The following is a 10,000-nucleotide window of genomic DNA, read 5'->3' as shown; positions in this document are numbered from 1 at the left end:
CTGGTCAACTCTCCTGATCAACTCTCCTGATCAACTCTCCTGTTCAACTCTCCTGTTCAACTCTCCTGTTCAACTCTCCTGTTCAACTCATCTGTTCAACTTATCTGTTCAACTTATCTGTTCAACTTATCTGTTCAACTCTCCTGATCAACTCTCCTGATCAACTCTCCTGTTCAACTCTCCTGATCAACTCTCCTGATCAACTCTCCTGTTCAACTCTCCTGTTCAACTCTCTTGTTCAACTCTCCTGTTCAACTCATCTGTTCAACTCTCCTTTCAACTCTCCTGTTCAACTCTCCTGTTCAACTCTCCTGATCAACTCTCCTGTTCAACTCATCTCTTCAACTCTCCTGTTCAACTCATCTGTTCAACTCATCTGTTCAACTCTCTTGATCAACTCTCCTGATCACCTCTCCTGATCAACTCATCTGTTCAACTCATCTGTTCAACTCTCCTGATCAACTCTCCTGTACAACTCATCTTTTCAACTCTCCTGTTCAACTCTCCTGTTCAACTCTCCTGTTCAACTCTCCTGATCAACTCTCCTGATCAACTCTCTCTTGTTCAACTCTCCTGATCAACTCTCCTGTTCAACTTATCTTTTCAACTCATCTTTTCAACTCTCCTGTTCAACTCTCCTGTTCAACTCTCCTGTTCAACTCTCCTGATCAACTCTCCTGATCAACTCTCCTGTTCAACTCTCCTGTTCAACTCTCCTGTTCAACTCTCCTGTTCAACTCTCCTGTTCAACTCTCCTGATCAACTCTCCTGTTCAACTCATCTGTTCAACTTATCTGTTCAACTCTCCTGATCAACTCTCCTGATCAACTCTCCTGATCAACTCTCCTGATCAACTCTCCTGTTCAACTCTCCTGATCAACTCTCCTGTTCAACTCTCCTGTTCAACTCTCCTGTTCAACTCTCTTGTTCAACTCTCCTGATCAACTCTCCTGATCAACTCTCCTGTTCAACTCTCCTGATCAACTCTCCTGATCAACTCTCCTGATCAACTCTCCTGTTCAACTCTCCTGTTCAACTCTCCTGTTCAACTCTCCTGTTCAACTCATCTGTTCAACTCATCTGTTCAACTCTCCTGTTCAACTCTCCTGTTCAACTCTCCTGTTCAACTCTCCTGTTCAACTCTCCTGTTCAACTCCCCTGATCAACTCTCCTGTACTGTAAATGATGTGTATCTTTTCTTCCCGAGGGAGATGACGTTTATGAATTTCCTGCCTGGGCTGTGGACAGTGGAATTATGACATTAACATGTCATGGTATTTTGCGGGAGTTGTTGTCCCACAACCAATCAGAATCCAGGATCCAAACAACCCGTTTTCTAATGCCCCATAACACCCAACACTGCTTCACCCAAGCTTTACCGGGACCTCAAACAGCCAACTCAGTTGGAACGGGAGGCCTCACAAAAAGCTGAGCCGACCTTCAGTACTTGAAGTATAAAAGCACACCTTTAACAGCCCAGTGAATACAAGGTCTAGAGCTTTTCTAACTGTTTGGACAGATGCTCTTTGTTTCATTCAAAGAGGAGAAGCCTTGATGAAGATAGAGAGCATTTAAATCCATGTATAGTCTTTCTAGCTGTGCCAGACACGGTGTGAATTGTTACGAGGGTCTCACACACACTCGCGCACAGACTCATTCGTAGATCAAAACCCAGGGTTTACCATTATGGCAGTATCACAGGCCAATCTGTGCAGAAGAGCATCTTCAGTAAAGCTGATACACACGAGTCCTCTCTGTCTCTCTCTCTCTCTCTCTCTCTCTCTCTCCCTCCCTCTCTTCCCCTATCTCTCTCAACTCTCCTGTGTGGCCAGATAGACTTTGATTCCTCTTGGCCCAACGTCAGTCCCCTCTTCTCTTCTCTGGCACTCCTTCAGTCTAAAGCACTACTTTAATAAGACTGTGTTCTGCACCATCAGCCAAACAATACACACAGACACGCACAGACATAAACACAGACACGCACAGACATAAACACAGACACGCACAGACATAAACACAGACACGCACAGACATAAACACAGACGGGCACAGACATAAACACAGACACACACAGACATAAATACAGACACACACCGACATAAACACAGACACACGCAGACATAATCACAGACACACACAGATATAAACACAGACACGCACAGACATAAACACAGATACGAACAGACATAAACACAGACAGGCACAGACACGCACAGACATAAACACTGATACACATAGACATAAACACAGACAGGCACAGACATAAACACACACAGACATAAACACAGACACACACAGATATAAACACAGACACGCACAGACATAAACACAGACAGACAGGCACAGACACGCACAGACATAAACACAGACACGCACAGACATAAACACAGACACGAACAGACATAAACACAGACCCGCACAGACACGCACAGACATAAACACTGATACACACAGACATAAACACACACAGACACACACAGACATAAACACACACAGAAATAAACACAGACACGCACAGATATAAACACAGACACGCACAGACATAAACACAGACAGGCACAGACACGCACAGACATAAACACACACAGACATAAACACGCACAGACATAAACACGCACAGACATAAACACGCACAGACATAAACACGCACAGACATAAACACACACAGACATAAACACACACAGACATAAACACGCACAGACATAAACACGCACAGACATAAACACGCACAGACATAAACACGCACAGACATGAACACGCGCAGACATAAACACGCACAGACATAAACACAGACACGCACAGACATAAACACACATAGACATAAACACACACAGACATAAACACAAACAAAGATAAACAGACACACACAGGCATAAACACAGACAGACATAAACACGCACAGACATAAACACGCACAGACATAAACACACACAGACATAAACACACACATACATAAACACAGACACGCACAGACATAAACATAAACACGCACAGACATAAACACACACAGACATAAACACAAACAAAGATAAACAGACACACACAGACATAAACACAGACACGCACAGACATAAACACACACAGACATAAACACAGACACACACAGACATAAACACAGACACACACAGACATAAACACAGACACACACAGGCATAAACACACATAGACACACACAGAGATAAACACACACAGACATAAACACAGACACACACAGACATAAACACAGACACACACAGGCATAAACACACATAGACACACACAGAGATAAACACACACAGACATAAACACAGACACACACAGACATAAACACAGACACACACAGGCATATACACAAATAGACACACACAGACATAAACACACACAGGCATAACACACACAGAGATAAACACAGACACACAGAGACATAAACACAGACACACACACACATAGACATAGACACACACAGGCATAAACACACATAGACACACACAGACATACACACATAGACACACACAGATATAAACAAACACAGACATAGAAACACACAGACATAAACACACATAAACACACAGACATACACACATAAACACACACAGACATACACACACAGATATAAACACAGATATAAACACACAGACATAAACACACACACACACAGACACTTCGACATAAACACACACAGACATAAACACAGTACAGACAGTAATGCAAACACACACTGAGAAACGCAAGCAATCAGACACAGGCACACACATAATACACAGAAACACTCACAGACTCTCTCATACACACACAGAGACAAGCACACAGTAACAGGCATCGTGCCCCAGCCCAGCCAGTCCCCAAACGATCCGGTCCTGATTTGAATTAGTTCCGGTTGTTATGAGCAGAACTATAAAGCCTCAGAGCTCATGCAACAAGAGGCGGGTGGTGAAGGAGGTTAGCGTTTTATAAAGGGACACGGGTCGGACATAAACACAGACACGAACAGACACGCACAGACATAAACACTGATACACACAGACATAAACACACACAGACACACACAGACATAAACACACACAGAAATAAACACAGACACGCACAGATATAAACACAGACACGCACAGACATAAACACAGACAGGCACAGACACGCACAGACATAAACACACACAGACATAAACACGCACAGACATAAACACGCACAGACATGAACACGCGCAGACATAAACACGCACAGACATAAACACAGACACGCACAGACATAAACACACATAGACATAAACACACACAGACATAAACACAAACAAAGATAAACAGACACACACAGGCATAAACACAGACAGACATAAACACGCACAGACATAAACACGCACAGACATAAACACACACAGACATAAACACACACATACATAAACACAGACACGCACAGACATAAACATAAACACGCACAGACATAAACACACACAGACATAAACACAAACAAAGATAAACAGACACACACAGACATAAACACAGACACGCACAGACATAAACACACACAGACATAAACACAGACACACACAGACATAAACACAGACACACACAGACATAAACACAGACACACACAGGCATAAACACACATAGACACACACAGAGATAAACACACACAGACATAAACACAGACACACACAGACATAAACACAGACACACACAGGCATATACACAAATAGACACACACAGACATAAACACACACAGGCATAACACACACAGAGATAAACACAGACACACAGAGACATAAACACAGACACACACAGACATAGACATAGACACACACAGGCATAAACACACATAGACACACACAGACATACACACATAGACACACACAGATATAAACAAACACAGACATAGAAACACACAGACATAAACACACATAAACACACAGACATACACACATAAACACACACAGATATAAACACAGATATAAACACACAGACATAAACACACACACACACAGACACTTCGACATAAACACACACAGACATAAACACAGTACAGACAGTAATGCAAACACACACTGAGAAACGCAAGCAATCAGACACAGGCACACACATAATACACAGAAACACTCACAGACTCTCTCATACACACACAGAGACAAGCACACAGTAACAGGCATCGTGCCCCAGCCCAGCCAGTCCCCAAACGATCCGGTCCTGATTTGAATTAGTTCCGGTTGTTATGAGCAGAACTATAAAGCCTCAGAGCTCATGCAACAAGAGGCGGGTGGTGAAGGAGGTTAGCGTTTTATAAAGGGACACAGGGGTCGGACAGCTATGCCCCAGGGGCCTTCACAAGGGGGGGGGGGGGGGGGGGGGGTGTGTGTGTGTGTGTGTGTGTGTGTGTGTGTGTGTGTGTGTGTGTGTGTGTGTGTGTGTGTGTGTGTGTGTGTGTGTGTGTGTGTGTGTGTGTGTGTGTGTGTGTGTGTGTGTGTGGTGAGGAAAGGAAAAACACAGTAAAAGGAACCCAGCACTAACACGAAGCCGTACCAAAGCAGTCAGTCACAGAGAGCTGCTATAACCGGTAACAGACATGTCCACTAAGAGTCCTCCTTGGAAGAGAACAGTCTTGCTGAGGAAAGTACTTTGGACTACACACACACACACACACACACACTTGGCTGTTATGTGGCTTGGGATAATACGTGGGATGCACGCAGACATACATATACACACACACACACTTGGCTGTTATGTGGCTTGGGGATAACGTGCTATTGTGTGCCCGCTGTTCCACAGAGGAGAAAGAATGAAAGCAGAAGACCAAATAAAGGTTAGCCAAGTGTGTTCAGTTGGAGCACAATGAGACAGTGGTTCTCAGTGTCTGGATGAAACCAATAGTTTAAATTCTTCAGGTCCCAGCACCCAATAGATAGGCGTCGTTGTTACCGCTGACGGGTTATACTAACACAAAGAGCCAGAAGAAAATAGTTTAGACAAGGTCACTCTGACGCGCTACACGCGGAGCCCTCACAGAGTGGTGACTTGATCGCCTTCCCATGTGTCAAACAGAATAGATCCTGTACGCATTTTTCAGACAAATATCAATAGTGAAATCTATTCAAATCAAAGCTGTAAGTTAAGGTTTATCCCCAGAGAAATACTGTAGAAAACCTTTTTTTCCTCCCCAACCACATTTGGCAGGACTCTAAAATCCTCCTGCGTGGTGATTTGAGTCGAGATATTCCTTTTAGAGATGTTTACACTATGTGATGTTGGTGCACACCAAATCCAGTCTGAGGTGGTAGCAGGGTCATGGGATTGACTGTAGCCTGCGGTTATTAGCTGAACACACATACATACATACACACACACACACACACACACACACACACACACACACACACACACACACACACACACACACACACACACACACACACGCACATACACACACACACACACACTGAGCTGCAGCCTTAGCTGTCTGTAACAGTTGATCTGGATACCAACAAGTATAACAGTGTAGTCTGTTGCTATGTTTTCAGCCTATTTGTTTGGATAGAGGTAGTGTATTGGTTTAGGTGGTTTAGTGGATATTGCAGACCGAGCTCTCTCTCATATCTGCTGGATTACTCAGAGTTGTCGGATCCTTATCCAGATCAGACACACACACACACTCGCGCCTCTCCAGTCTCCACACCGTTCCCATACGACATAAAACTGCACAGCCAAGACATTACAAAAGTATGTAACAAAAGTTCTATAGCAAAGGTTCTGTTGAGGTGTTTCATCCAATAAGATGGATTGGCAGTACTTGTGCCACCATAGCCAACTATTGACCCAAGCCCAACCTATGGCATTATCCAATGTGTGTTATTAAAGGAGCGGTCGTTTTAAGGGGATACTTTGGGATGCTGGCAATGAGGACCCAATCACATAGTATCCCTTTAAGATACAGCGCCAGTCCATTACCCCCATAGCCATATGTTTTCATTACACTTCCCCTTTAATGGCGGGTGGCGCGTCAAAATAAAGCACCCGTTTATTGTTTGATCTCGGCTCCGCTCATTAAACCCTTTAATGAATTACCAGTTGGTATTATTATTATATTATGCAGTTTAAAAAAATTGCCCCCTTCTAGATTGCAAAAGACAACACACACCAGAAAGCAGACACACACACACTAGAAAGGAGACACACACACACACCAGAGAAGATGTAATAACAGAGTGTTTCTATCAGGAGTTAGTTTAAAGCCAGGAGAAACATGCTCTTAGGCCAGACGTTGTAATTAGAGCTAGCTGGGGAGACCAGGGTGGGGTCCCTTCGCTGGCGGAGTGCGAAGGGTTCAGGACACAGACGGTATGTGCAGACACACAGTTTACCCGAAAGAAAACACACCCGCCGCACATGGTAATTAAGTCTGTGGCGACGGTGACACTGGCAGTGTGTGTGTGTGTGTGTGTGTGTGTGTGTGTGTGTGTGTGTGTGTGTGTGTGTGTGTGTGTGTGTGTGTGTGTGTGTGTGTGTGTGTGTGTGTGTGTGTGTGTGTGTGTGTGTGTCCGTGTGGTAAACCCGTGGTGGCCTAGCCACGAAATCTGTTACCTTTTACCCGTCACTTTTTCCAAACCTCAATTTGTTTTTTATTTTGATTGATTCTGTTGTCGTTGGGCGACCATATTGGATATCAAAGGCTCACTGAGACCCACGTCAAGCCTCCCTCCCCCATCTAATGAAAATACAGACTGATCCAATACCTCTGGGAGGGAGAAAAGAGAGAGAAAGAGAGAGTATAATAAGATGAAAGGGAGGAGAGAGAGAGAAGGAGTAAGGAGAGAGAGGGAACAGGGGGAGCGAGAGAGAGCAGGGAGAGAGAGAGAGAGAAAGACTAGAGCTAGAAAGTGAATACAGTTGAAGTCGGAAGTTTACATACACCTTAGCCAAATACATAAAAATTCAGTTTTTCACAATTCCTGACATTTAATCCTAGTAAAAATTCCCTGTTTTAGGTCAGTTAGGATTACCACTTTATTTTAAGAATGTGAAATGTCAGAATAATAGTAGAGAGAATGATTTATTTCAGCTTTTATTTCTTTCATCACATTCCCAGTGGGTCAGAAGTTTACATACATATATATATGTTTCAGGTAGCCTTCCACAAGCTTCCCACAATAAGTTGGGGGAATGTTGGCCCATTCCTCCTGACAGAGCTGGTGTAACTGAGTCAGGTTTGTAGGCCTCCTTGCTCGCACACGCTTTTTCAGTTCTGCCCACAAATTTTCTATAGAAATGGGGTCAGGGCTTTGTGATGGCCACTCCAATACCTTGACTTTGTTGTCCTTAAGCCATTTTGCCACAACTTTGGAAGTATGCTTGGGGTCATTGTCCATTTGGAAGACCCATTTGCAACTAAGCTTTAACTTCCTGACTGATGTCTTGAGATGTTGCTTCAATATATCCACATCATTTTCCTACCTCATGATGCTATCTATTTTGTGAAGTGCACCAGTCGCTCCTGCAGCAAAGCACCCCCACAACATGATGCTGCCACCCCCGTGCTTCACGGTTGGGATGGTGTTCTTCGGCTTGCAAGCCTCCCCCTTTTTCCTCCAAACATAACGATGGTCATTATGGCCAAACAGTTCTATTTTTGTTTCATCAGACCAGAGGACATTTCTCCAAAAAGTAAGATCTTTGTCCCCATGTGTAGTTGCAAACCGTAGTCTGGCTTTTTTATGGTGGTTTTGGAGCAGTGGCTTCTTCCTTGCTGAGCGGCCTTTCTGGTTATGTTGATATAGGACTCGTTTTACTGTGGATATAGATACTTTTGTACCTGTTTCCTCCATCATCTTCACAAGGTCCTTTGCTGTTGTTCTGGGATTGATTTGCACTTTTCGCACCAAAGTACGTTCATCTCCAGGAGACAGAACGCTTCTCCTTCCTGAGTGGTATGACGGCTGCCTGGTCCCATGGTGTTTATACTTGCGTACTATTGTTTGTACAGATGAACGTGGTACCTTCGGGCGTTTGTAAATTGCTCCCAAGGATGAACCAGATTTGTGGAGGTCTACAATTTTTTTTCTGAGGTCTTGGCTGATTTCTTTTGATTTTCCCATGATGTCACGCAAAGAGGCACTGAGTTTGAAGGTAGGCCTTGAAATACATCCACAGGTACACCTCCAATTGACTCAAATGATGTCAATTAGCCTATCAGAAGCTTCTAAAGCCATGACATCATTTTCTGGAATTTTCCAAGCTGTTTAGAGGCACAGTCAACTTAGTGTATGTAAACTTCTGACCCACTGTGATACAGTGAATTGTAAGTGAAATTATCTGTCTGTAAACAATTGTTGGAAAAATGACTTGTGTCATGCACAAAGTAGTAGATGTCCTATCTGACTTGCCAAAACTATAGTTTGTTAACAAGAAATGTGTGGAGTGGTTGAAAAATGAGTTTTGTATGTAAACTTGTGTGGAGTGATAGGTCTTTGGAATCTAATAGACTTAGTAAATACCCTCAGTGCATGTGATGTGTACAGATTTGAGGTCATTTTCCATTTAATTCCAACCTCCTCATACCCTCACTGACTCACCCTCCAAATCTCAGCCAGGGAGCTCTTTGGCCCCTGCTTTGAAAAGAGGGTGAAATGTGTTGGTGTTAGGAGAGGCTAAAAACAACAGAGAGACCTAACAGCCAGGGCTTTCTGGAGCATCACACTAATGAAAAGACAGTGGATAGACAGTGGCAGAGCTCTGGGCACACACACACACAGTGGAGGCGCTCTGCACAGAAGATAACCCCTGCTTATGGTTAAATGAAACGGCCTTCCATACGAGGACAGTCACTACGCTGAGAAAACGGGCCAGGGAGATCTGTCTCTCTCTATTTTCCTTCTTCCTTTCTCTCCAAATAGTTTTCACAGATGAATGAATAGCGTTCTTGACTCCGTGTGACCTCTCCGTTCTCTTGTCACTTTGCCACACCACCCGGAGTGTAGCTGTACTGAGACTTTTCTGAACCCTTTCTGCTTTGATGTTCTCACTGAAAAGTGTTCAAA

At 43.8% G+C, this 10,000-nt stretch overlaps 1 protein-coding gene across 1 annotated transcript in view; it reads left to right on the top strand.

Annotated features, from left to right (window-relative positions):
- The window catches only part of tenm3 (teneurin transmembrane protein 3), a 164,466-nt gene that overhangs the window by 101,198 nt on the left and 53,268 nt on the right, over positions 1–10,000 (top strand). The gene's annotated exons all lie outside the window — the stretch shown is intronic.

This window comes from Salvelinus namaycush, chromosome 8, assembly GCF_016432855.1.
Source record: "Salvelinus namaycush isolate Seneca chromosome 8, SaNama_1.0, whole genome shotgun sequence".
Taxonomy (NCBI): domain Eukaryota; kingdom Metazoa; phylum Chordata; class Actinopteri; order Salmoniformes; family Salmonidae; genus Salvelinus; species Salvelinus namaycush.
This window is presented reverse-complemented; position numbering and strand designations above follow the sequence as displayed.